Source organism: Protopterus annectens, chromosome 8.part0 (assembly GCF_019279795.1).
Source record: "Protopterus annectens isolate FY-2018-M chromosome 8.part0, PAN1.0, whole genome shotgun sequence".
In the NCBI taxonomy this organism is placed as follows: Eukaryota; Metazoa; Chordata; order Ceratodontiformes; family Protopteridae; genus Protopterus; species Protopterus annectens.
The window spans coordinates 784,641,875-784,667,339 of record NC_056741.1 but is presented as its reverse complement, the minus strand read 5'-3'; the positions used below and the strand labels follow the sequence as shown (position 1 = coordinate 784,667,339).

Here is a 25,465-nt window from a genome sequence, read left to right as displayed (position 1 = left end):
ATTAGCATAATAAAAATATTTGAAAGAATCAAAATAATGAGTTTATAGCCTTAATATAATGTATGTATACAGCCATCCAGCAGTGTAAACCCTGGCTCTGGATGATTGTCATTGGTGAAGTGACACCCCAACCCCATGTGCAAAAATAGGTAAAAAGGGGTTATGGATGGATACATGTATGTATGTGGGTGTAGTTCACTCTGTCTTATATTCTCCTTGTTGACCGAGATTACTGCTGTTTAAATTTTTTGAAAGCAATCTTTGTCTCCTGCAGGAGTTAATGAAAGGGGGAACACAGAGTGTTCCTTTTCTGCAGAAATGTCCTTGCAGTCATGGTAAGTGGGAGTGTGTGTTAATGCTGAAAGTTGTAGATATACAGAAAGATCCAGCATTAGGAGTGGGTCTGAGAGAGTGTAAGTTAGAGAAAGTTTTCAGATTAGAATTAGAGCAAGGGCTAAGAAGGGACTAGAATGTGTGTGTGCACGCACACGTGCATGCTGGTATGTTTGAGTTTCTTGTTTAGTGGTACTGTTAGGAAAATGTATTTTCATAAGGTAATGTTTAGGGTTGGGATTAGCTTTAACCATGTAGTTAAGGTGACGTCATTACCTAATGAAGAAAAAACAAAACCCTTTCCCTGTTAGTGCCACTATTGACATAAAGTGTGTCTAAACTTAGGGATATATATATATATATCTTTTCTCCTTGGGTCTTCACTGAAAATGGGCCACAAGCCCAGGTGGACAAACCCGGTTAACAAATGTCTGTATAGATATATAGACATTTTGTCCACCTGGGCTTGTGGCCCGTTTTCAGTGGAGACCCAAGGAGCAAAGCTCCAGTAGTACATTTTTAAACAAGTACAATTTTAAACAATATTGATGTAATAGCAGTTATCGCAAAAAGATTCACATATGTTAGGTTACATGCATAAAGTTAAAGTTGCATTAAAAAGAAGCTTAGTAACATAATTTTACATTGATGTAGTTCAATAGGTCAACAACATAGTAGACACGTTGGAGAGAGAGGTGTAATATTGTACTAAGTATGGTCCTTTTGAGGGTACATGAAAGGAAGGAAGACTAGGTGGGGTCATAAGGGCAGGTCCTGGAATTGAGAAAATAAGCTTTTAGTTCATTTTTAAAGTGTGAGGTGTGGGAGATTGAACGTAAGTCCAGGGGAAGTTTGTTCCAAGCATGGACAAGGGAGTGTTTGTAGAGTAGTGTGCCTATTGACCTTTTTGGGTGGTAGACATCAAGTAATTGTTGGTTAGAAGTACGTAGGGTCTGGGATGGGCTGTAGATGGAGACTAAGGAAGATAGAGATGGACAGAAGGAGGTTTTATAAAGACTAGAGTGTAGCATATGAAATTGATAAGATAGCAGAAATTGGGGAAGTTCAAGCCATTGAAGAGAGTATAATATATATATATATATATATATATATATATATATATACACATGTGTGTTTGTGAGTGTATATGTGTATAATGTGGGTATACATATATATTCATAGTTGTATTTCTACTAATTGACTCCCAAGTAAAGCTGTGCATTAGACTTGCTTCTCTTTTGGATCTATGATAAAAGCGCGTCTGAGAGGTGAGTTTAAGCTAAGTATGGGCAATGCTATCCTGCAGAATCCAAGGTGGTGCCCATCCCAGTACAGTGATTTGAGTTTAGATTATATAGTTTGAATCTGCTGCACTTTGTTGAACAGCAGTGTGGTCATTTGTTGCATGTGGTGAGCAATCCCAGTGCACAAATTATAGAACAGTATAATACACCTGTTAATCCTATCAACCACAATTTCTGAATTCACAATACTAAAAAAATACTAACTGCCCTGACCCCACATTAAGCTAATTGCAAAATAAAAACATCCAGCCTGTTTTTTGTTAATATAGGTTCATAGGTAGGTACTAGGCTATCTGCCCAAGGGCATTTATAAGCCTAGCCAGAGTGTGTCAACTTTCGCCACCCCATTGATTAATTAGCTGAGCCTCTGTCAAGAAGAGCCAGTGGAGTGATCCCGGGGGTGTATTTTCTGTTACCCATCCACTCGTCAAGGTTTCCCTTGAAGAGTGTTAGTGAGGGCTCTGCCTAATGTAGTTAGGAATTTTGTTCCAAAGCATAGGGAGTCTCTGTGACAGGAATCTATCCCTCCAGCATGTTCTATTTATTGTTGTGGCGAGGTTTAGCTCACTAGAACGAGTGGCTCGCAGTGACTTGGATTTCTTTAGGTGGAGCATGTCCATCAATTCTGAGTTGGACATGGCTTTGTAAGTCAGGCAGAGATCACTTCTGAGTAAGCGTTATGCAACTGAGTACAGCTGGAGTTTTTCCAGTCGGGCTGCATAGGACATATGTTTGAGGCCAGTAATCCTCTAGGTGAGGTACTTTTGTGGTCTTTCCAGGTGATGGATGTGTCTTGTGAGGTACATTCCAAATGGGGCATATGATGGGTCTGATGAGTGACGAGTAGAGGGGCACTATAACCTCTTTATTTCTAGATGAGAACCCTTTAGTAATTAGATGGGCTACATAGAAGGATTTCCTAAGTGCTTTGCCAATATGATTGCCAAAGGAGAGATTACTATCTACTTGTGTCCTCAGATCTCTTATTACTCTTCTCTATTAAGGGGGCTGCCACCTATGTGGTAATTCATGGGTGTTTTGTTTTCCCCAAACGGGATGACTATGAATTTTTTGGCATTTAGCTTGAGACCATGACTTTGACACCAGGTGTCCTTCTTAGTAAGGCTCTTTTGGAGAATGTCCATGTCAGCCGGAGGGTCAATTATGGCTTCCAGTTTGCAGTCATCGGCAAACTTGGTTAGCCATAGACCTCCTGTGTTTTCCTGCACTTCTGAGAAGTATATGCCGAACAGTAGGGGTCCCAGGACCGAGCATTGTGGGACACCACTTGTGACTGGTTTACAGTCAAACCTGGAGCCCGTGTGAGTTCTGTCTGTAAGCCAGTCGCCCATCTCGTGACGTAGGAGTTTATGTTCAGGCTGGTGAGTTTTTCTATAATTCCTGAGTGGGGAATGGTGTCAAAAGCCTTGGTGAGGTCAGGGTAGGCTGTGTGAGCTACCTTCCCCTCATCTGTGGCGTTGGTGACTGTCTCGAAGAAGTCAACCAGGTTTAGTAGGCATGATCTGCCCTTAACAAAGCCGAACTGGGTCAGGTCAAGTGTTTGGAGGTGCCCAATGTCTTTGTCAATGAGTTCCATGATGATGCGCTCCATAGCCTTGCAGATCAGGCTTATGGGGTGATAGTTAACACGGTCAGTTGTGGCCCCTCCTTTGTGGAGCAGAATAACCATTGCTGTGCGCCATTCTCTAGGCATGTAGCCTGTGTAGAGGCTGATATTGAACAATGTGTTTAGGTGGGGGATTAGTTTGTTCTGTAGTTCGAGCAAGATGCAGCCTGGGACACCATCTGGCCCCATTGATGTTGTGCTTTTGGCTTTTGAAAGGGCTGTTTTCACCTGTGTCTGTGATTTCCGGGACACTACACTTTTCCGGTATTGTTGTGGGCTCTTTTGGGGGTGGGAGGGGGGTGAAGTTTGCACTGAATTTATCTGCCAGGATGTTGGCAATATCAGTGGGTTCAGTATATTTTGTGCTATTTTGCACTAGCTCAGAGCATATCAGTGAGTTTCAAGTAAATATGTAAAAAAGGCAAAAAAAAAAAAATAACAGTACACATAATTTGAATATTGTTTCTGTGAGAAGGTAAGGTGCAGAGACTCAGTTAAGATTAGCAGGCATGAGTGAGAATTGGGGGTAGGCTTTGTCCCCTGCATGATCTTACACGTGTGCTAACACTGTCCCTGCACCTCACCCCAACCCTGAAGCCTCCCTGGCCATCCTTATGTGTGAGTTACTCACTTTCTTTACCCAGTTTTGAGTTTTAATTTCACTTGCTCAAGCACAAATTCCATAGCTGTACTCTATATAATACAAATGTATTTAAAGCAAAATATAATTAAATTTCCATTGTGACTTTGAAAAAAAAATTAAAACTGTTGAATCTTTTGTAAAATGATTTTGCTCAGCTCAGCATACACTCCTGTCTGTCTTGATTTTAGATAATAAATTTGCTGGATGGTTAATTAACTCCCCTCTTGGCCACCGAGATTAAACCACCTTAAAATTGCTTAATGACATTCATAATAGTACATAAGTTCTTTTCTTAGTCCATGCAATCTTCACTTGAAGCATCATTCTCATTTCTGACTTAGTTGCAAAAAAGTAAATAACTTCCATTTATATTTTCACATTCTTAAAATGAATTGTTATAACTCAAAGCAGTTGAGTTATTGTTCTTTGTCATGTTTTCTTGTGCAATTCATTAACTGTTATCACATTACTAGTTCTGAAATCAGCGTGGACATGTTCCCACCCGTTTTGAACAGTAATATTCAATCTCTGTAGAACTTAAATCCATTTGTATATATGTTTATAAAAATCAGTTATCACAAATATTAATTATGTATACCCACTTGAAATTTAAGTAACTTTTTATTGAACTCTTGTCATTAAGTAATGAGAGTTCTCCCTAGCCCTTCTTTGGTCCCCCACTCTGCATAGTAGACAGTTCAGTTCGGTATAGTTTGTGATTTTATTGTCCTAAATAAAGGGCTTTCTACAGTGACTGCTTGTATTTGCTTATTCAGTTAATCTTTCATTTCCTAAGCAGTGTCCCTGCCCCCATCCATGTAGGCACTCACAAATGTACAACTTGATAATTATCAAATTATCTTTAACATCTCTGTATTAACATGTTGTTCAAGAAAAAAAAGTAGTTGATTTATAGAACAGCAAACTTGTTTAATTTTCATTTAACAGATAGTTATCTTCATTTCACCAAGCTTGCTATGCTACAGCATGTATTATGTTGTGTATGTCATACATGCTTTAAAATTCACCATCTCTTTCCTTTGAACAGTTCTAAACAATCTGAAAATGCAGTAGGTGGTAACATACATCCACCAATGTTGAATAATGACCTTCAAAAAGTCAATGTAGCAGCTGAATGTAAAATGAAAACATTTTAGAAAACTTAAGATGGTAAAGCTCTTGGGTTACTGAGAGACTCTGTAGGCAAGGACTTATCCAGAATTCTGGTTAGTTAGATAAAACAAATGTGCCTGATTCACACTTATCAGAGTTGATAGCTTTTGACACCCAAATTGCAAACAAATAAATGCAGTTATATTTAGTGATATATAATGTATGATTTCATGATATAAAAGAGTTCCTTTTAAGTCATACGTTACATTTCTGTAAAACAAGCACAGTAATATTAGAGACCGTTGAAGTATTGCTATTACCTAGATTAACACATTACTGTTTTATTAAAGCAAGTTTTTTCAACAACTGATTGAGAATTTTGTTATAGGAAATCTGTAGAGCTCATAACTTATTGGGAAGAAGCTGTGTTTCATTATATATTGTTTCATTTGATGTGTTACATTGAAGTTGTTTTGGTAGATATTTTGTTGTTGATAGGGGTCATATTACACCACTAGTGTTGCACTTTAAACATTGGATTTAATATGAAGGTTTATTTCTTTAATGTCAGAAGTATAATTACTATATACTTTCTAACATCAGAACCTAATATGTTTTGTTTTGTTACACCATAATGAATTGCCGCACAACTATGGATCAGATTTATGTTTATTTGTTTGTCTTACTGTTGTCATATTTGGCCTAGGTAGTGTTTCAAAACGGTCCTTGGGACCAACCCACCTGCCTGGTTAGCAAATATACAATACTGGGACACATCTTGCATCTTCTTTGAGATTTAAAGAAGTATGCATACTTAAGAAAGAAAGCCATCTATGATAGCATATTTAATACTAACACACACACATCATTAAATGCAGGACTGCATGTGGGTAATGGTGAATGTAAAGTATTTGGTTTGGTAATTGAATGTAGTTAAATCTCACTGAATGCTGTAAATGTCCAAAATTAAATTGTGACCAAGAACATAAGGTTCCTGCAAACACTACTTAAGAATTTACTACATGATTTGGCAGTTCTTCATGATTTTCACTATCCATATATTGACTGGGAAGCAGTGTCCCACATTTTCCGATAAAGAATTTTTCGACATAGCTTAAGGGACAAAAAAACAGATGCCATGTAAGCCTATTAGACAAAACATCATATTGCATAAAATTATAGAATCATTAAGAATCTCTGACCACAGCATTGTCATGTTCAGTAGAAATTAAGTTTTTAATTTCAAGAAGTCAGCAGAGATTTGACAGTACAACAAAATCAATGCTAATTTGAAAAATGATATGATAGAAACTCATTGGATGAAGATTTCTGTAATGCATTCAAAAAGCTGTGTTTGGAATGTATTTGTTTGTGTTTCTATTTTGGAAGACTGTGCAAATATAAATATGTCAGTTCTCCATGTATTAAACTTCAGTTTTATTTTCTTTTATAAGAAACATCTTTATTAAATTACCATGTATCACAGGCAATCTTACATTTATATAAATGAAAACAAATCATATCTGCATAATCTCAGTTGCAAACATTGCACCTTACAAACCGTGCCAACACAGCTGTAGCTGCAAACATTATGCATCACTTTTAATATATCCAGCCATAGTCATTCAACCAGTATATAGCTCATTCAGATCCTGTTTTCTTTTAAACATTGTTCCTCGTCTGCATGTAGTGGTCCCACATTTCCAGTTTTTTCCCCTGTGTAATTTACTCTTACTGTTTAGATCCCAGTTCCACTTATTTTATCTCTGTTACTATCTTTGTTACTTCTAGTAAAAGTTGGTTTGCACTTTTATTTCCATTTTCTAATTATTGCTTTTTTTTGACAGCCGTCTTAATTAGACTCCGCAAATGTTTGCTATGTCTAGGCAATTCCAACTCTGTATCATACCGCAAATACTGTTGGCCAACAGGGTGCTGGCGGAAATTGGGCTACCGTTGGTCGAAGGAGGAGAAGAGGGGGAAGGCATGCCCAAAGGCAGGTAAAGGCTAGGACTGTGATAGTGAGGGTCGGAACTTTGAATGTTGGCAGTATGACTGGTATAGGGAGAGAGCTAGCTGGTATGATGGACCGAAGCAAAGTTGGTATATTGTGTGTGCAAGAGACTAGATGGAAGGGGAGCAAGGCTAGGTGTATCGGAGGCGGTTTCAAATTGTTTTATCATGGTGTGGATGGGAGGAGAAATGTCAAGGCATTATCCTGAAGAAACAGTATGCTAAGAGTGTTTTGGAGGTGAAAAGAGTGGCGGATAGAGTGATGTTTATGAAGCTGGAAATTGATGGTGCAGTGATGAATGTTGTTCGTGCATATGCTCCACAAGTTGGGTGTGCGATGGATGAGAAAAGAAAATTTTTGGAGTGAGTTGGATGAAGTGGTGATGACTGTATCCAGGGGTGAGAGACTGGTGATTGGGGCAGATTTCAGTGGGCATGTTGGTGAGGGGGAACAGAGGGGATGAGGAAGTGATGGGTAGGTATGGTGTTAAGCAAAGGAATGCAGAAGGTCAGATGGTAATGGATTTTGCGAAAAGGATGGACATGGCTGTGATGAATACATATTTTAACAAGAGGGAGGAGCATAGAGTGACATACAAGAGTGGAGGAAGATGCACATAGGTGGATTATATTTTGTGTAGAAGGGCCAGTCTGAAGGAGATTGGAGACTGTAAAGTGGTGGCAGGGGAAAGTGTAGTTTGGCAGCATAGGATGGTGTTTTGTAGGATGATATTGGTGATCAAGAAGAAGAGGATGAGTGGGAGGGCTGCACCAAGGATCAAATGGTGGAAATTGAAAAAGGGTAATTGTGAGGTGATGTTCAGGGAAGAGTTAAGACAGGCACTGGATGGCAGTGAAGAGTTACCGAATAGCTGGGTAACTACAGCAGAGCTAGTAAGAGAGATGGCTAGAAAGGTGCTTGGTGTGACATCCGGAAAGAGGAAGGAGGACAAGGAGACCTGGAAGGAGGACAAGGAGACCTGGCGGTGGAATGAAGAAGTGCAGGAGAGTATGCAGAGAAAGAGTTTGGCAAGTGGGATTGTCAAAGAGATGAAGAAAGTAGACTAGTATAAGGAGATGAGGTGCATGGCAAAGAGAGAGGTGGCTAAGGATAAGGCATATGAAGAGTTGTATAAAAGGTTGGACACTAAGGAGGGAGAAAAGGGCCTGTTGGCTAGACAGAGGGACCAAGCTAGTAAAGATGTGCAGCAGGTAAGGGTGATAAAGGATAATGAGGGAAACTGACTCACAAGCAAGGCGAGTGTGTTAAGCAGATGGAAAGAGTACTTTGAGGGGTTGATGAATGAAGAGAATGAGAGGGAGAGAATGTTGGATGATGTGCGGATAGTGAATCATGAAATGCAGTGGATTAGCAAGGAGGAAGTAAAGATAGCTATGAAGAGGATGAAGAACGGAAAGGCTGTTGGTCCATATGACATACCTGTGGAAGCATGGAGGTGTTTAGGTGAAATGGCAGTGGAGTTTTTAAGTAGATTGTTTAATGAAATCTTGGAAAGTGACGATGCCTGAGGAATGGAGAAAAAGTGTTTTGGTACCGATTTTTAAGAATAAGGGTGATGTGCAGAGCTGTAGTAACTACAGAGGGATTAAACTGATCAGTCACAGCATGAAGTTATGGGAGAGAGTAGTGGAAGCTATGTTAAGAAGGAAGGTGATGATTAGTGATCAGCAGTATGGTTTCATGCCAGGGAAAGAGCACTACAGATGCAATGTTTGCTCTGAGAGTGTTGATGGAGAAGTACAGAGAAGGTCAGAAGGAGTTGCATTGTGTCTTTGTGGATTTAGAGAAAACATATGACAGGGTGCCTAGAGAGGAGTTGTGGTATTGTATGAGGAAGTCGGGAGTGTCAGAGAAGTATGTAAGAGTGGTACAGGATATGTACGAGGGTAGTGTGACAGCGGTGAGGTCTGCGGTGGGAGTGATGGATGCGTTTAGGGTGGAGGTGGGATTACATCAAGGATCAGCTCTGAGCCCTTTCTTGTTTGCAATGGTGATGGACAGGTTGACAGATGAGATCGGACAGGAGTCCCCATGGACTATGATGTTTGCAGATGACATTGTGATCTGTAGTGAGAGTATGGAACAGGTGGAGGAGACCCTGGAGAGGTGGAGATATGCTCTAGAGAGAAGAGGAATGAATGTCAGCAGGACTAAGACAGAATATATGTGTGTGAATGAGAGGGAGGATAGAGGAATGGTGAGGATGCAGGGTGTAGAGGTGGCGAAGGTGGATGAGTTTAAGTACTTGGGATCAACAGTTCAGAGTAATGGTGAGTGTGGAAGAGAGGTGAAGAAAAGAGTACATTCAGGATGGAGTGGGTGGAGAAGAGTGTCTGGAGTGATTTGTGACAGACGAGTACCAGTAAGAGTGAAAGGGAAGGTCTACAAGAGGGTAGTGAGACCAGCTACGTTATATGGGTTGGAGACAATGGCACTGACAAAAAGGCAGGTGTCAGAGCTTGACGTGGCAGAGTTGAAGATGTTAAGATTTGCACTGGGTGTGACGAGGATGGACAGGATTAGGAATAAGTATATTAGAGGGTCAGCCCAGGTTGGAAGGTTTGGAGACAAAGCCAGAGAGGCAAGATTACGTTGGTTTGGACATGTGCTGAGGAGGGATGCAGAGTATATTGGGGGAAAATTATGCTAAGGATGAAGCTGCCAAGTAAAAGAAAAAGAGGGAGGCCTAAGATAAGGTTTATGGATATGGTGAGAGAGGACATGCAGGTGGTTAGTGTGACAGAGCAAGATGCAGAGGACAAGAAGAAATTGAAATGGTTGATCTGCTGTGGCGACCCCTAATGGGAGCAGCTGAAAGAAGAAGAAGATCATACCTCAAATAATCATTTCCGTAGTCACTCCAGTTTGCTCACCAGCATCTCCAACAAAGCAGTCTGCCGGAAATCTTTAAAGTCAACCAACACATTCCACTCCCAGAAAATATGTTCCCAGTTACCTCTTTCTTCCCCGTCACCTCTCCAACATTTTCTCTCTACCTGAGGAAAAATTCTCTTGCCTGCTTGGCGTATAAAAATGTCTTTGTAAACACTTCCACGCAAAGATCCTACATCTAGATTTTGTTGCATATTTGGGAGACGTACATATATCCACCCCCCATTGTTTCTTTGTGAGTTGCTTATCTAGTCTCTCTGCCCAGTTCTTCCTAACCTCTTCTGATTGATTCTATAGTTATCATGCAATGTTTTATATGCTCTACTATTTATTCCTTAACGACCAAGTCTGTTCTAGATTCTACTAAGAACTTTACCAGTGCTGGTCTTTTGTTTAGGACCCCGCTATTTTTTCTCTTTGCCTGTACTCTGATATCAATCCTTGATATGTAAAGCAGTCTCTAACCTGCGGTCCATATAAGTTCTTGGCATCTTCCCATTCTATTACCTTTCCTTCTCTATAGTTATTTGATGCCAATACCTTGGTTCCTTTGCCAGTTTTCTCAAGTATACTCCTGCTCCCTCTTTCCTATTTTCTGTATCCCTGATTGCAGTCACCCCTATTGGTAGAATCTCCTTTCTCCATTCCTGTATTGACTTAGTTCTTAGAATACCTTCTGCTAATGTATAAGTATAATATTCTGTATGATTATTGTTGTTCTCCTTAAAGGTTTGCATCCAAAATCCCTGTCTCTCCCTGTTACTTGACCCCCCCCCCCCCGTTTCTTCATAATCTCTTTCCATTTTGAGTTACGGTTTTCTGCTTGTGTTATGTATAGGAGCATTAACTGTGTTGCTCTAAAATACCCCTTCAAATCAGGTGATTCCCAAGCCACCCTGTTCTATTGGAAAATAAGCTTATCCCACTTAACACTTGCCATCTTCCCCTTCCAGATAAAATTCTTCAACTCTTTTTTTTATTAATTACTATCCACAACTTCTCCTCTGGTTGATAAAAATATGTCTGACGTGTATATAAGACTAAAGGGACTAACATATTTTAACTACTTGTATCTTACTATCAATATCCATATAACAAATAAAGATTCCATTTTCTCAATTTTTTTGTTATCTTTTGTTTGGTCTCTTCCCATATAGCCTTAGCTGCCACACTGGTATCATTTTAATCATACTCCTAAATAATTCATTTTATTGTGTCCCTATAAGTATGGCTATTGCTGAACCAATTTGTATGTGGGTACATCATTTACCGCTAATGCTTTTGTTTTGCCTTCATTAATTTTGTGCCCCAAAAAGGTTTGAAATTGTCTCATGTTCCACAGCACTGTAATGTCCCTTTCTGGTTGTGTCAAGTATACAATAATGTCATCTGCAAATAGAACCAGTTTCTCTTGACTACCAATTATATCCTTGAATTTCTGAGTCCCTTATTTTCTTTGCCAACGGTTCTAAATATAATGCGAACAACAAAGGGGAGAGAGAACACCCCTGCCTAGTTCCTTTGCTCAAGCATAGATTATCACAGAGGATCCCACCCACTTTAAGGTTCACCTCCTAGCCCTCGTATATCCTCCTAAACAACTTGAACATTTTTTTCATTGAATGCAAATGCTTCCATTTCTCTGCTCATAAGGTCCCTGCTCACTCTATCAAATGCTTTCTCTGCACCAAGACCTACCAACAGCAGTGGTATTTTCTTACATTCTGCTTCCCTGTGGGTCATCATTGTTCTGTTAATGTTGTCAAATGTTTGCCTCTCCTCCAGAAAACCACATTGATCCAGATCTATCAATTTTGACATCACTTTTGGCATTCTTTTTGCCATTTTAGACATAAACACTTTATAATCATGATTTATTATTTATTGACATATGGTGACTGGGAAAGTCCGACTGGGTCAGGAACCCATTTTCAGCAGCAGCCCGGGTAGAAAAGCTCCATCTAAACAATTACAGACAGTAAAGCTTAAACAATTATAAGTAAGCATTACATTTGTTTCCTGAACAGGTACAGGCATTTACAGATTTAAGTGGCCATATATTCTTTTATAGGACTAATACAAATTATCCTATAAGTGGATTACAATTTAAGGTACATTATAGTTAGTTAAAATAGCAGATCAGTGAGATTTGTAGGCATAATTAAATCAGACAAGTTGTCAAAACACAGTAGTTAGGCTTTATGGTTGAAGAGGATAAAGCTTGGAAAAGGTGGAGACAGGAGGAAGAGAAAGATTGTGTAGGTTAGTGATAGAAGTAAGTGATATTAGAAGAGATGAGGGATGAATAGGGAGGTTGATGTGAGAGTTTGATCTCTGATGTACAGGAGACAATTGTGTGAGATAAGGTGGGGAGGTTAAAGTGATTGACAGCAAGCTATGGGAGATAGTATAATAAGAGAGAAATTAGTTAAAAAGACGATGATACTTGTGAATAAGATAAGGAGTTATAGAGGCAGTACTTCAAGAAGCTATAGAGGAGGGATTAGAACCAGTAATATTGAAATTGGATGCAAAGGTAGTATAATGGAAAATATAGTAGTGATGTTGGGAAGAACAGGGATGCAAGTGGAAGTCAAGGGAAATCGACTCTGGATAGTGAGTTAAGAGCACTGGCAAATGTGAGTGTTGAGAGAGTGATTTTTTTACTGTAAGTATTAAAGGAATCTCTAGCTGTGATGTTTGGAGGTAAGGCATTGCATAATTTTGCAGTGGTATAGGAATAGAGGCACTGTCGGTCTCTTTTGAGCTTATAAACATTTACTAGCTGTTTGTGGAATGAAGATTTCAGGCTGAGGTATAAGGCTGTAAGATAGGTTTTAATGCAGGGCAGCTGTCAGGTTTGTACATGATTTTATGAGCAAAGAGATGGTTGTACAAAGTTAAGGTAATGGGGGAATGCTCACCAGTTTAATTTCTTAAGGGCTTGACAGTGGTGTTTGCTGTTTGATACACCAGTTGCAAATTTGGCAGTTTTATGATAGCATGATTGCAGCTTGTACTTTAGAGATGTAGGTAGGTTGGTAAAGATAGGGGTGCTGTATAAGAGGGATGGGAGGAGAAAGGTATTGGCTAGAGCCTCTTTGGTAGGGTTATCCATGAAATGTTTGCGTCTGCAGAGCTTACCCAGTTTAAAGTGTTTTTTTGATTGTATTAAGTGTATGTTTTTCGATTGTATTAAGTATATGTTGTTCGAAGGTAAGTGTGTGATCTATCGTGTTACCCATTAATTTTGCCTGACTTATGATTTCAATTTGAGTATAATTTTGTGAATATATTTTGAAATCACGTGTGAGTTGTTTAGGTGATAATAATAATGGCTTGGTTTTATTTATGTCGAGTAGCAGTTGATGGTCAGGGTTATTTGAGGATGAGATAATAGTGGAGTCGTCCAATATTGGATGAGGGCACTTTGAAGTGAGGCAGTGTGAAGGTTATTAGTGAATATATTGAAAAGCAAGGGACTAAGAATGGATCCTCGAGAGACTCATGTACTGTTAATCTGGTAGTTTGCCATCTAACACATTGTTGTCTGTTAAAAAGGTAATTGGAGAACCATTTTTGGACAGGTTGGGATCATCCTAGAATAGAAAGTTGTTGTATAAGTTTATGGTGTGATACTGTATCAAAGGCCTTTGATAGATCCACTAGGATGACTGATGTTAATTGACCAGTGTCCATAGCTTTATTTATGGTATCTGTAAACAATGGTAGTGCTGTGGTAGTACTATGTGCTGGCCAAAAAACATGCTGAGTTGATGCAAGGAGGTTATTGTCAGAAAGAAATTTCCAAAGTTGTATATGCATACACTTTTTAAGTAGCTTAGATAAAGGGGAGAGAATGGAGATGGGTCGATAATTTGATAGTTTGTCCTCCTTTGTGTAAGGGAATTATGGTAGATTTTTTTCCAGAGTTTGGGGATGTTTGATTCTGGGTAGGCTATTGCCTCAGCAGCAAATTTTAAATTTTTTTGATTGAAGATAGTCAGCAGAGAGGGAGCAAGGTTTTAGTTTAAGAAGTTTATGTATTAGTGAGGTAGGTACGGGTTGTAGAGTGAAAGTGATTGGTGTAGGACTGGCTGTAGAGAATTGATGGAGAGGAGTGGTGTTTATGCTGAGGTTAGTATTAACTGAATTAGATTGGATTAGATTTTCCATATGGCTAGAGTTTGTGTTAGGTGTGGAGCTATTTACGAGTTTGAATATACTATCAATAAAGTGAGAGTTAAACATGTTAGCTATTTGAGATGGCTCTTTGTCTGGGGCAGGAGATGGGTTTTGTGTGGTTCCAGGAGTAAGGTGTGCTGAAATGGACTTCCAGAATTTTCTAGGGTTATTAGTTTTGCAGAGTAATAGTTGAGAAAAATAATTTTGTTTGTCGCAATTACTAGTTTTTTGGCCTTATTGTATAGCTGCTCATATTTTAGATGGTTGGTTTCATTCTTATTGTTGTGCCATTCTTTCCAGGCTCTGTCTCTGGTTAATAGAATTTGTTTTCTAGATTTTGTAAGACAGTGTGAGTGGTTTATTTTTGTCCTTTTGGTTCTGAGGGGAGCTAAACTATTAAGGATGTCTAGGAAGAATTTGTTGAAGTGAGCTACAGCATCTTCCAGTGGTAATGTTTTTAATGTGGACCAGTTTATAGCTTTTTAGACTGTATTAAATAGTTGCTGATTGAATTTGGGTAAGTTTCTTGATATTTTATAGGCATGGGGTTTAGTCAAATGAGGAGGGGCTCTATAGGTATAAGCTGGTAAGTGATCACTTAGGATATTTAGCAGAGTGTTTGAATTGGAGCATTTTTTGGGATAATTTACTAAGATCTAGTCTAAAGTTGCACTTAGTTAATTGTTATTTTGCATTCTGGTAGGACTGGTAATAAGTTAAGTAAAGCCGTTAATGCATATACTGTTTGTTGGGGAATCGGTGATTAGATTTTGCCAGTTAATGTTTGTGTCATTCATAATTATGGCTTCATTTGTGATATTATCAGTAGTCCAGGAAAGAAATTTTTCCAGAGTTGGGATGTTATGGCCACGGGGTATATAGACTACCCCAATACAGATTTGTTTGCAGTTGTTTATTTACATGGATGCTAGGAGACTCTGCATTTTCAAAGGATGGAATAGTTTTGGAGAGGGGGATTATTGCTAAGGAGTTATGGTAAATTAGTGCTATACCACCTGCTTTTTTAGAAGTTCTGTCGTTTCTTATAATACTATATCCAGGAGGTACTATTTCAGTATCTTGAATGTGTGGCTTTAGCCTGGTTTCAATAACTACTACTATATCTGGGGAATTGTGTCAGCCATGAGTGAAATCTAGTGATTTCATTGCATATACTATGTATATTTAATCTTTTTAGCAGCAAATTGTTAGAGATAGAAGATTGATAGGAGTTGGTTGGCTGTGTGGGTCCAGAATTGGGATGAATGTCTTCACATTGGGAAAGTGTGAGGAGGTGAGTTAAGAGATGATAAAGAAATCTAGTTTTATTAGTCTGCATGTAGAGTGTGTGCAATACTATTTTGGTTTTAGTACTTATAGGAAGCAAGCGGATTTTAGTTAGGTGAATATTATGTTCATATAGGGAGGATGTTATATCAGCGAAGCTATCATTGTGGATATGAAGTGGTAAGGCCTGGGTAGATGTTTTTATAGGCGTAGGTGTTAGTGTGTATGAAAGAGAGGTGGCTTGTGATAGTATACCTAATGAACTGATTAGAGATGCTCTGAATTGTGAGGGAGATGGCATAAAGTCGATTTTATAAAGCAAGAGAAAAAGTGGGGATAGTAAAGAAAAGAGAAAATAGATATTGAAAGAATAGATGTGTTAGTGAAGTGGCAGTTTTATAGCAGTTGTTTGAGAGATTGAGGAAAAAACAATTAAGTAGGTATTAAAGGCTTAAAGTAAGTATTTGAGAGTTTATTGTATGGAGTTGGTGAGTGGGTGGAGTGTTTAACTATAATTGTAAGTGATTAGGGGTGACTGGGAATGGGGGGAGGGGAGAAAACTGAGCCCGAGTGTAGCTATACAGAGCTGGAATAGGTAAGGGGGAAAAAACAATAAGTGTACAAAGAGACTAGTAAGAACTGAGATGTGAGTTTAGGAAGTTACCTATAAACATACCAAGGACTTCCATTTACTAGTTGGTAAATTCTGTTGTTTTAAATCCTTACTGTCCAGATAGGACTGTAGAGACAAAGAATGTGCAGTAGAACACTGCAGAGGAAATAAGGTTATATAAGGCAAGAGTACGGCAGGAAGAACATTCCAGAGGAATTAGATCACTGTAAAAGAGATAAGGTCTTATACCATCAAGTATAATAGCAAAAAGACAAGAGAAGGGCAAGTAGGTAACTATGAAGGAGTGAACAAAAAGATTGTGCAGTACTATAAGAAAGGAACATATCTAATTGGCAGTAGAGGTAGAAAGGTGTGGGAGGTGAATTCTGGTGGTAGCTTGGAGACCAAAATGCAATAGAGTTAGACAGACTTGTTTGTCTTCTGATTTTATACTTTTATTTACTTAGGCATACTTTTGCTTTTCTTTAGGTGTTATGAGGGGTCCTGAAGGACATCAGCTGGTCAGGTTCTGTTGTAAGGCTTGTTTTGGCACAGGTCAGAAGAGTAAAGTTAGGGTACATTGGGCATTAGGCTGAAAATTGGCTGTATATTACTCTTGTGTACACACAGATCCCTAGTGTTGAAGATGTTTGGCGAGCCACTACCACCAGAACCACAGTGCCAGGAGTGATAGAGGGCCTGTATGAAGCTGAATCTGACAGATCTTTATCCTCTTTAGGTATTACAGCTACTGCCTCTTTCTTTCAGTATGTTGGTACTTCTCCTCCTCTTGAAATACTGTTAAACAAAACCTTCCAGATCTTTATCATTTTTTCCCCTCCTAGTTTCCAAACCTTCATAGGAATACCATCTATTCCTGGGGACCTTCCTGTAGATTGGTTATACATCATCTACCACAATCCTAACTGTTAGTAATTGAGCTTCCTCTACCTGGGCATATTTAATTCTTCTATAAACATTTCCATTTGCACATTTTCTTAAGTTCCATATTTCTCTGCTTTATACAGACTAAAGTTTTCAAAGTATTTCCAGTATTTCTACAGGATCCCTTGTTATTTTCCTTGTTCATAGGTTCATACTAGGCTATCTGCCCTAGGGCATTTATAAGCCTAGCCAGAGTGTGTTTGGCTTTTGCCACCCATTTTAAATGAATTTTGCTATGCCCTTTTTCGAAGTTAGTATACTGTGCCTCTGTCTAACAGTGACACAGAAGTGATACCCGGGGTAAACCTACAATCTCCCATCCACTCATCAAGATTCCTCTTGAAGAGAGTCAATGAGGGACTCTGCCTAACCTGGACTGGGATTTTATTCCAGAGTGAAGGGAGCCTCTGGGTTATGAGTCTGTCCCTCCAGCATGTCCTATTTATTTCAATGCTGAGGTTCAAGTCTCTCGAGCGCGTAGCTCGATGGGATTTGGATTTTCTGAGGTGCAGCATGTCCATTAATTCCGGGTTGGACATGGCTTTATACGTCAGGCAGAGATCGCCTCTGAGCAGGCAGTATGCCACTGAGTAGAGCTGGAGTTTCTTTAACCGGGCAGCATATGGCATCTGTTTGAGCCCTTTGATCCTCTTGGTGAGGTACTTTTGGGGTCTTTCCAGTTGCTGCAGGTGTCTGGTAAGGTACATCACAAAAGGGGCATTGTACTCCAATTATGGGCCTGATGAGGGATGAGTAAAGAGGCACGATGACCTCCCCTGATCTAGATGTGTATCCCTTCATGATTAGGTGGGCTGTATAAAATGTTTTTCTAACCACTTTGGCCACATGGTTTTCAAATGAGAGATTGCTATCAACTTGGGTCCCCAGGTCCCTAATTACTTCTTCCATACTTAATGGATTACCACCTATGTGGTAATTTGTGGGCACTTTGTTTTTGCCAAAGGGGATGACTATACACTTTTTGGCGTTTAGCTTGAGGCCATGGCTCTGGCACCAGTTGTCTGTTTCTATGAGGCCCTATTGTAGGATGCTTGTGTCGGCTGGAGAGTCGATTATGGCGCCTAGTTTGCAGTCATCTGCGAACTTGGTCAGCCACAGTCCTTCCGTGTTGGCCTGTACCTCCGAGAAATATATACCGAACAAGAGAGGTCCCAGGACTGAGCCTTGTGGGATGCCACTTGTAACTGGTTTGGAGTCTGACATGGCTCCAGCAATTCTAACCATGTGGGTTCTGTCCTTGAGCCAGTTTGCAACCCATCTAGTGACATAGGGGATTATATTTAAGCTGGTGAGCTTATCTATAATGCCCGAGTGGGGTATTGTATCGAAGGCTTTTGCGAGGTCCATGTTGGCTGTGTGGACCACCTTCCCCTCGTCAATGGCCTTGGTGACTGTTTCAAAGAAATCGACCAGGTTTAAGAGGCAGGATCTGCCCTTAACAAAGTCGAACTGGGTAGGATCCAGTGTCTGTAGGTCCCCAATATCTTTATTTATGAGGTCCATGATGATCCTTTCCATAGCTTTGCAGACCAAGCTAGTCAGGATTATGGGGCGATAGTTTCCCGGATCCATTGAGGCACCACCTTTGTGGAGAAGGACCACTGTTGCTGTACGCCACTGTTTGGGTACATATCCTGTAGTAAGTCTGAGACTGAAAAGTAGTTTTATATTTGGGTTTAGCTGTTCTTGGAGTTCATGTAGGACGCAGCCCGGGACACCATCTGGTCCCATTGATGCTGCGTTTTTTGCTTTGGAGTGGGCGGCTCTTACCTGAGCATCTGAGATGTCAGGGGGGCAGCACTCTGCTGGGATAGATATTTGCCCTTTTGGTGAGGAGGGGGGGGGGAGTTTGTGCAGAACCTGTCAGCTAGGATGTTGGCAATGTCTGTGGGTTCAGTGTATTTTTTGTCATTTTGGACTAATTCTGTGCATATCTGGGAATTCCCACCCAGGTTCCTAACATAACGAAAGAAAGCCTTGTGATTATCCTTAGTGTCCTGTGCAGTTTTTCTCTCGAAGCTGGCCTTAAACGATTTTATGAGTGCCAGTAGTTTTTTGCTAATACTGATCAGAGATGCCTTCCCTTTTTGGGATTTTGCTCTATCATGTAGTAGCTTCCTCCTTCTATTGTATAGTTTGTTTATGGCTGGGGTCCACCAGACAGGATGCCTGCCTTTGGAGGATTGGGTCTTGGTTTTATTTGGGATTGCATGATCCATGCGTTCCTGAAGGTGTTCATAGAATGTGTTTATAAAGGATTCTGCGATCTGGGCCGTATTTTCCACAGGCCCGGGGGCTTTGAAGGATTCCACCTCGGTTTTGAGGAGTGTGAAATTTGCTTTAGAGAAGTTTTTCACTGTGGTTTTCTGGGCAGGGGGTGGGGTCGCAATGTGAATATCCAGTGAGATTAGTTTATGGTCTGATCTTACCAGTGAGGGGTACACTTCTGGTCTGGAGCATAGAACCCCCATGTTGGTGAAGATCAGGTCCAGTATGATTTCCCCTCTTGTGGGAGTGGTAACAAGTTGTTCCATAGCATTTGAGTTTATAAATTCTAGGAACCTTTGGGCTAGGGTGTTGGAGCTAGAGTAATGCTCCCAGTCTATGTTTGGGTAGTTGAACTCACCCAATATAATGGTGTTTGGAGAGACCTTCATATTTTCCAGTGTTCTCAGGAAGGCCGAGTGGGGTTCCTGGGTTTGGGAGGGTGGTCTGTAGCAGGCTATAAACTGGAAGGCAGTTTTACCCACTGTTAGTTGCACATGGATAGTCTCTGATGCTTCGTGCTGTGCCACCAACCTGGAGGTGTGGGTATCTTTGACGAATATTGATGCTCCCCTTCCTTTTGTGGTTCGGTCCAAGTTTTGGGGCCGAAAAGCATGGCATGAGGTATAACCTGGTAGTGCTGGGGTGCTCTCGGGAGCCTTGAACCAGGTTTATGTTACTGCACAGATATCAATGTTCTCCATGCTAAGGAGAGCTTCGAGTGCATGCATCTTGAGGTTTAGACTTCTGGGGTTGAGTAGCATTACTCTTAGTTTCTTATCCCTTGTGATACCTATGGATGTGGGTTTGTCTTTTGAGCCTTGCCTAAAAAAGGCACTATGGGGGTGGCAAGAGCCTTTGCCAATATCTGAAAGCCCAGGGGTGACAGGTGCAAGCCGTCCCTAGCGAAGCATCGTGGCTTGTCAAGCATGTCATCCCAGGCTGACAGGCATTGGATCCCGTTTGAATGACACCAATACTTAAGCCAGTTGTTGAAATTGATCATCTTGTCTTCATATTGTGGCATAATTCTTGGTGAGGGTAAGATGCTGCTCAAGGTTAGGGTCATACCGGCCTGGGCTACATGCTCAGAGAGCTCCTCTCTTTTCATGTAGTCCAGGGAGATCTGTCTCAGGTCATTCACACCAGCATGGACAATGACTGAGTCATATTTGTACTTGCCTTGGAGTGACCTGAGTGCTTGTGTTATGTGGTGGATCCTAGCGCCCGACAGGCAGCTCACCGTGACCTTCTCCTTGTTCAGTCTGGTGAGCGGGACGTCAGTCTGCCTGACAATAGTCACCTATTACAAGTGTATCATGTGTGTTATTTAGCCTTAAGGGCTGTGACTGTTCGGCACACTGGCTTTGTGAGCTATGTGTTGCACGTGTTTTGTTTTTGGGTAGCGGTTGCTTGGGTGTCTGCTTTGGAGGTCTCAACTGCTTAGGCAGATTTTTATTTAGAGCTTCCGAGTATGTTTTTTGTGTGTTTATATGTTTGGTTTGCTGTCGTGGTATGTCTATGTGAGACTGGAATTGTAGTGAGTGTGGTTTCCTTCTCCTCCTGACTGGTTACGCCAGTACTGAGTTGAGAGAGCTTAGCCTCCAGTTTAGCTATATGGTTGCATCTCTCACATGTGTTGGAATTTGTTGGGAGGAGGAGAGGGTTGTCGGTGTACATGAGGCAGTTGTAACATTGCCTTAAGATTCCCAGATTCACCAGCTGGACTGGAGAGGAGATTGAAACTGACGTTTGGACATGCTAGAATAGTATTGGGAATTCCTTTATAATTAAAAAAAGGGCCAATGGGGAACAAGGTACTCAAGGGGAGTTTGTGAGGGTGTAGTGCTTTTAATTTTTTAGTGCTAACTTATATAATTGCTTTAGTGAGCAAGTGCCAGGCTTTAGAGTAGGAATAGGGTGTTTATTATGAGAACTAGATCAGTTCTAAGGGAAAAAGTGAAAAGCAGACTTTGTGGAGCCGAGAATGGTTTAAACCCAATTAAGCGGAGCTGCCCGATGCTGCGCTATGCGCAAAGCCGCACCAAAGCGGGTTTTATACAGGGGGACTTGAAAGAGCTAGAAACTGGCCCAAAACGGCCAATAGACTACCAGATTCTTGTGCTGGGAACACTCCTCCAGGGATAGATAGGCTGCTCTAAGCTCCCCCACTGCCACTGGTGAACAAAGAAGCCACTCTTTATCCAAGAAAGGAAATGGGCAACACAGGAACTTTCCAAAAGTCCAGAATACAGCAAAGCCTGTATTTGGACTACTCTAGGTCAGGAAAGATGGGAAACCAGGATAATTTATAGGCTCTCTAAGCTTGGCAACAGCCCCTTCTATTTTCTGTTGCCTGAGTTGTTGTGCTCTACAGTTTTTGTCAGAAAACAGCTGCTTAAGAGCAATCTTTTTCAACTCCAAAGAGAAGGGTGATCACAACACAGTCATGTTTTATAGCCAATTGGACCAAATCAAATATGTTATGAAGACATGTTCAAACATCATTCTCTAGAGCTGTGGACGAGGGTAAGGCGGGCCGCACAGCCTATCTGGACCTCGCCAAGGCCTTTGACACCATCCCCCACTTTGGAATCATAGATAGACTTACTTAGCTGGGCATTAATCCCTACGTCACTTAATGGGTTGCCAACTGGCTTACTGACAGAACCCACACTGTAAAAGTAGCCGACTCCAAATCCAGCTCTAGACAAATTGAGTACCTCAGGGTTCAGTCCTGGGACCGCTCTTGTTTGGCATCTACTTCTCTGAAGTGAAGTACTAAGGGACTCTGGCTAACAAAGTTTGCAGATGACTTTATTGAATCGATACTCTACAAAAGGGCCTTACAGAAACAGATGCTTGGTGCCAGAGCCATGGGCTCAAGCTGAATGCCAAGAAATGTATAGTTATCCCCTTTGGGAAAAACATCTACCCATGAATTACCACATAGGTAGCAGTACACTAAACACCAAAAGTGTGATAAGAGACTTGGGGACACAGGTGGACAGTGGTCTCACCTTCGATAACCACATCACCACAACAGTCAGGAAATCCTTCTATGTGGCACACCTCATCACTAAAAGCTTTTCATCCAGAAAAAAAAGTTCATTGTCCCACTGTACTCATCCCTCATTAGATCCATTATAGAATGCAACGCCCCGTTTGGTATGTATCTCTCAAGACATCTGCAACAACTAGAAATACCTCACTAAAAGAATCACAAGCCTAAAGCAGATGCCCTACGCCGTTTGGTATGTATCTCTCAAGACATCTGCAACAACTAGAAATACCTCACTAAAAGAATCACAAGCCTAAAGCAGATGCCCTACGCCGTTTGGTATGTATCTCTCAAGACATCTGCAACAACTAGAAATACCTCACTAAAAGAATCACAAGCCTAAAGCAGATGCCCTACGCTGACTGCCTTAAAAAGAACTCCAGCTATACTCTGTCACATATTGTCTACTCAGAGGCAGTCTCTGCTTAACATACAAGGCCATGTCAAACCCAGAGCTGTTGGACATGCTACACTTAAAGAATTCCCAATCCCTCAGAGCCACACGCTCCAGGGATCTAAACCTTGTCATCACAATAAACAAAACATGCTGGAGGGATAAGTTCATGACCCAGAGACTCCCCGGACTCTGGAATAGACTGCCCATACATGTCAAGCAGAGCGCCTCTTTGGCCCTCTTCAAAAGTAACCTTGACAATTGGATGGGAGAAAGGAAATTCACCCCGGGGATCATGTCAGTCACCCTGCTAGACAGGGATCCAGGGAAGTAAATAGTGTGGGAAGAAATAGCCAGGGAATTGTTATGGCTAGGCTTGTGTAGGCCCTAGGCTCGATAGCCTAGTACTAACTTGTGAACCTAAAATGGAGAGCTGTTTATGGGATGACCTTTTTTTTTCTTGAGTGAGAGAGAGAGAGGAATGTTGGGAAGGTGAAAAAGCAGACTGACAAGACATACAAGACAAGATACACAAATTGGTGAACAACACAAGGTCAGTGAACAACATGGTTTGGGTGAGGGTGGGGACATCAAGACTTCAAGCTGGTTGACAGTGAGAATTGAGTCCTCACTCACTGGCCTGTCACCTCACTGTGCCGATGGCTGCAGTGCTTGATGTCTGCATCTTCTTTTTGTGTTAAGTACAATGATGGAGAGCAGCGCCTCCATCCTGCTTAGGCATGCACCGAGAGTGAGGCGCACAATCCTACGTACCAACCCTAGCAGTTTGTCGCAGGTGATAAAATCACCACCTCCACTACCGCTGGCCTATCCTGTGGGGCAGAACTGTCTGAGGGCCTAGGTAGTGCAGGGGCAACAGAGGGGGTGCTGCCAGGTTGCTTCCCAGATGTGTTGGGCAGCAGTGCTATAGCTTGTGGAGTGGGGGCAGGAGGATCCTTTGGGACAGGCCTACCCCACTGTGCTGTGGGGAAAAACAAAAATAAAGAAAAAAATTAAAAAAAGAGAGAAGATAAGGGTTGGGGTGAAAGAAAAAAGGGATAACATTAGTAACTTCATATGTGACATACAATGCATTGATGCAGTTATTGGACTGTATTCTTTTAGGACTACCCAGCTCATAACTTTTGCACACTATACTACAGACTGCAGCAAGCAATCTGTAATGTGGGCATATATTGCACATATGCATGTCCACTTTATACTGATTACAATTTACAGCAGGCCGTTTGTGCCACTAGTATAGAGGTCTGCAGTTACACTGCAATATTGATGAAAATTTAACAGTATTGTATAGTTTGGAAGTGTGTTTTTTCAACCCACAACCTCTGACTACTCTCTAATACTGTACTTTTGTTTTGGTCTACAGACTAATGCATGCTCAGTTTGATACAAATGTAGTAAGTACAAAAAAGCTGTCTTTAACTTTTAGTGCTACAGTAATAGTACTGTTCTGATGCATACATACCACATGCTTCTCTTATACTTGCCAATCTCGCAGCGTGGGTCCTCACATTCAAAGCTCACTCCATGGCAGCTGTGGAAAAAAGTCTTACAAGTAGTCACTGTAATTGATACCCATCTGTGGGGTGTTCCCAGTCCTAAATTTCCAGAGCCAACCATAGAGAGTATCCCTCTGCCTGCTCCGGAGTTTGACATAATGGTATTGACACTGATCACCAGTGCAGAGGATACCTGTAACAGTGGTCACAGCCCTGACAAGACTATCCATACTTCAGATTTGTATTCTGAGCCTGAATAGTCTCTCTGCAGTAACCAGGGCTCATAATGCTTAACTAGGAGTCCAACAAACACTTTGGACTCCTAGACACCACACCTCTGAACACGGAAGCATGCTCTCTCACCACAAACACTTGCTATGCCTACCAGAGATCAAGCCCAATGCAGAATAAGGTTTTCCAGCCAATTACAGTTTGCATCCTGATATTTTGCCACCAATTCTAGTTATTGGACACTTACTGGATGTATGCACACTGTTTGAAAATGTTGAGCAATGCTTACCATCATGCAAACACTGTGCTCGGGCATGTCCAGTGGTGAGCAACATTGGCTAGCAATGCAATTTCAGGTTTATTGCATCTACAGGTCTTTGTATATGTGTTTTAGGCAAAAGTGAAGGCCATGACAGTCCACATAGCAGCAGTACACTGCCAATGGATTAGCTACATGACATCCCATATTTCGCTATTTTTTTGGTCCGAGTTCTTCACTCCACAGTTTGCGCTATGTGGCGCCTTGCACAAGCAGTGGCCAAAAAATATTTAAATGAAGAAAACTAAAGAAAGGGAAAAGCAAGTGCTGTGCTGTCATACAGTCCTAAGCTTTAAATGTCATGGTGTGACCTGTGATGTGTACCATACATTTGGACTTGAAAATCATGTAAGAGATATGTTAGAAAGTAATTATATACATTGCAATTTCCTAGTTCACAGCCCAAACAAGAGATAAAAGTTCTCACATATTGATGCTATCATCCAGCAAACTTTCCAAGACCAATATAAGTTGAAGGTAAAATGACCAGTTAAATACAACAAATGCATATATACTAAGCAGTAAGTTAACTAGTCATCCTGAGCATCAGACACCAAGTTTTTGTCTCCCTGAATCCAAAACATAGAAAATAGCGATATGGCACAGTTATCGTCACTTGAACAGACTGTTGTGTGGTGGTCATTACAGAAAGAAGTTAGAAAGGGATGAGACACATT

General features: G+C 40.9%; 1 protein-coding gene across 2 annotated transcripts in view; it reads left to right on the top strand.

Moving 5' to 3' along the window:
- ZBTB41 (zinc finger and BTB domain containing 41) overlaps window positions 1–25,465 on the top strand; it is a 660,593-nt gene that overhangs the window by 969 nt on the left and 634,159 nt on the right. The window lies entirely within an intron of this gene.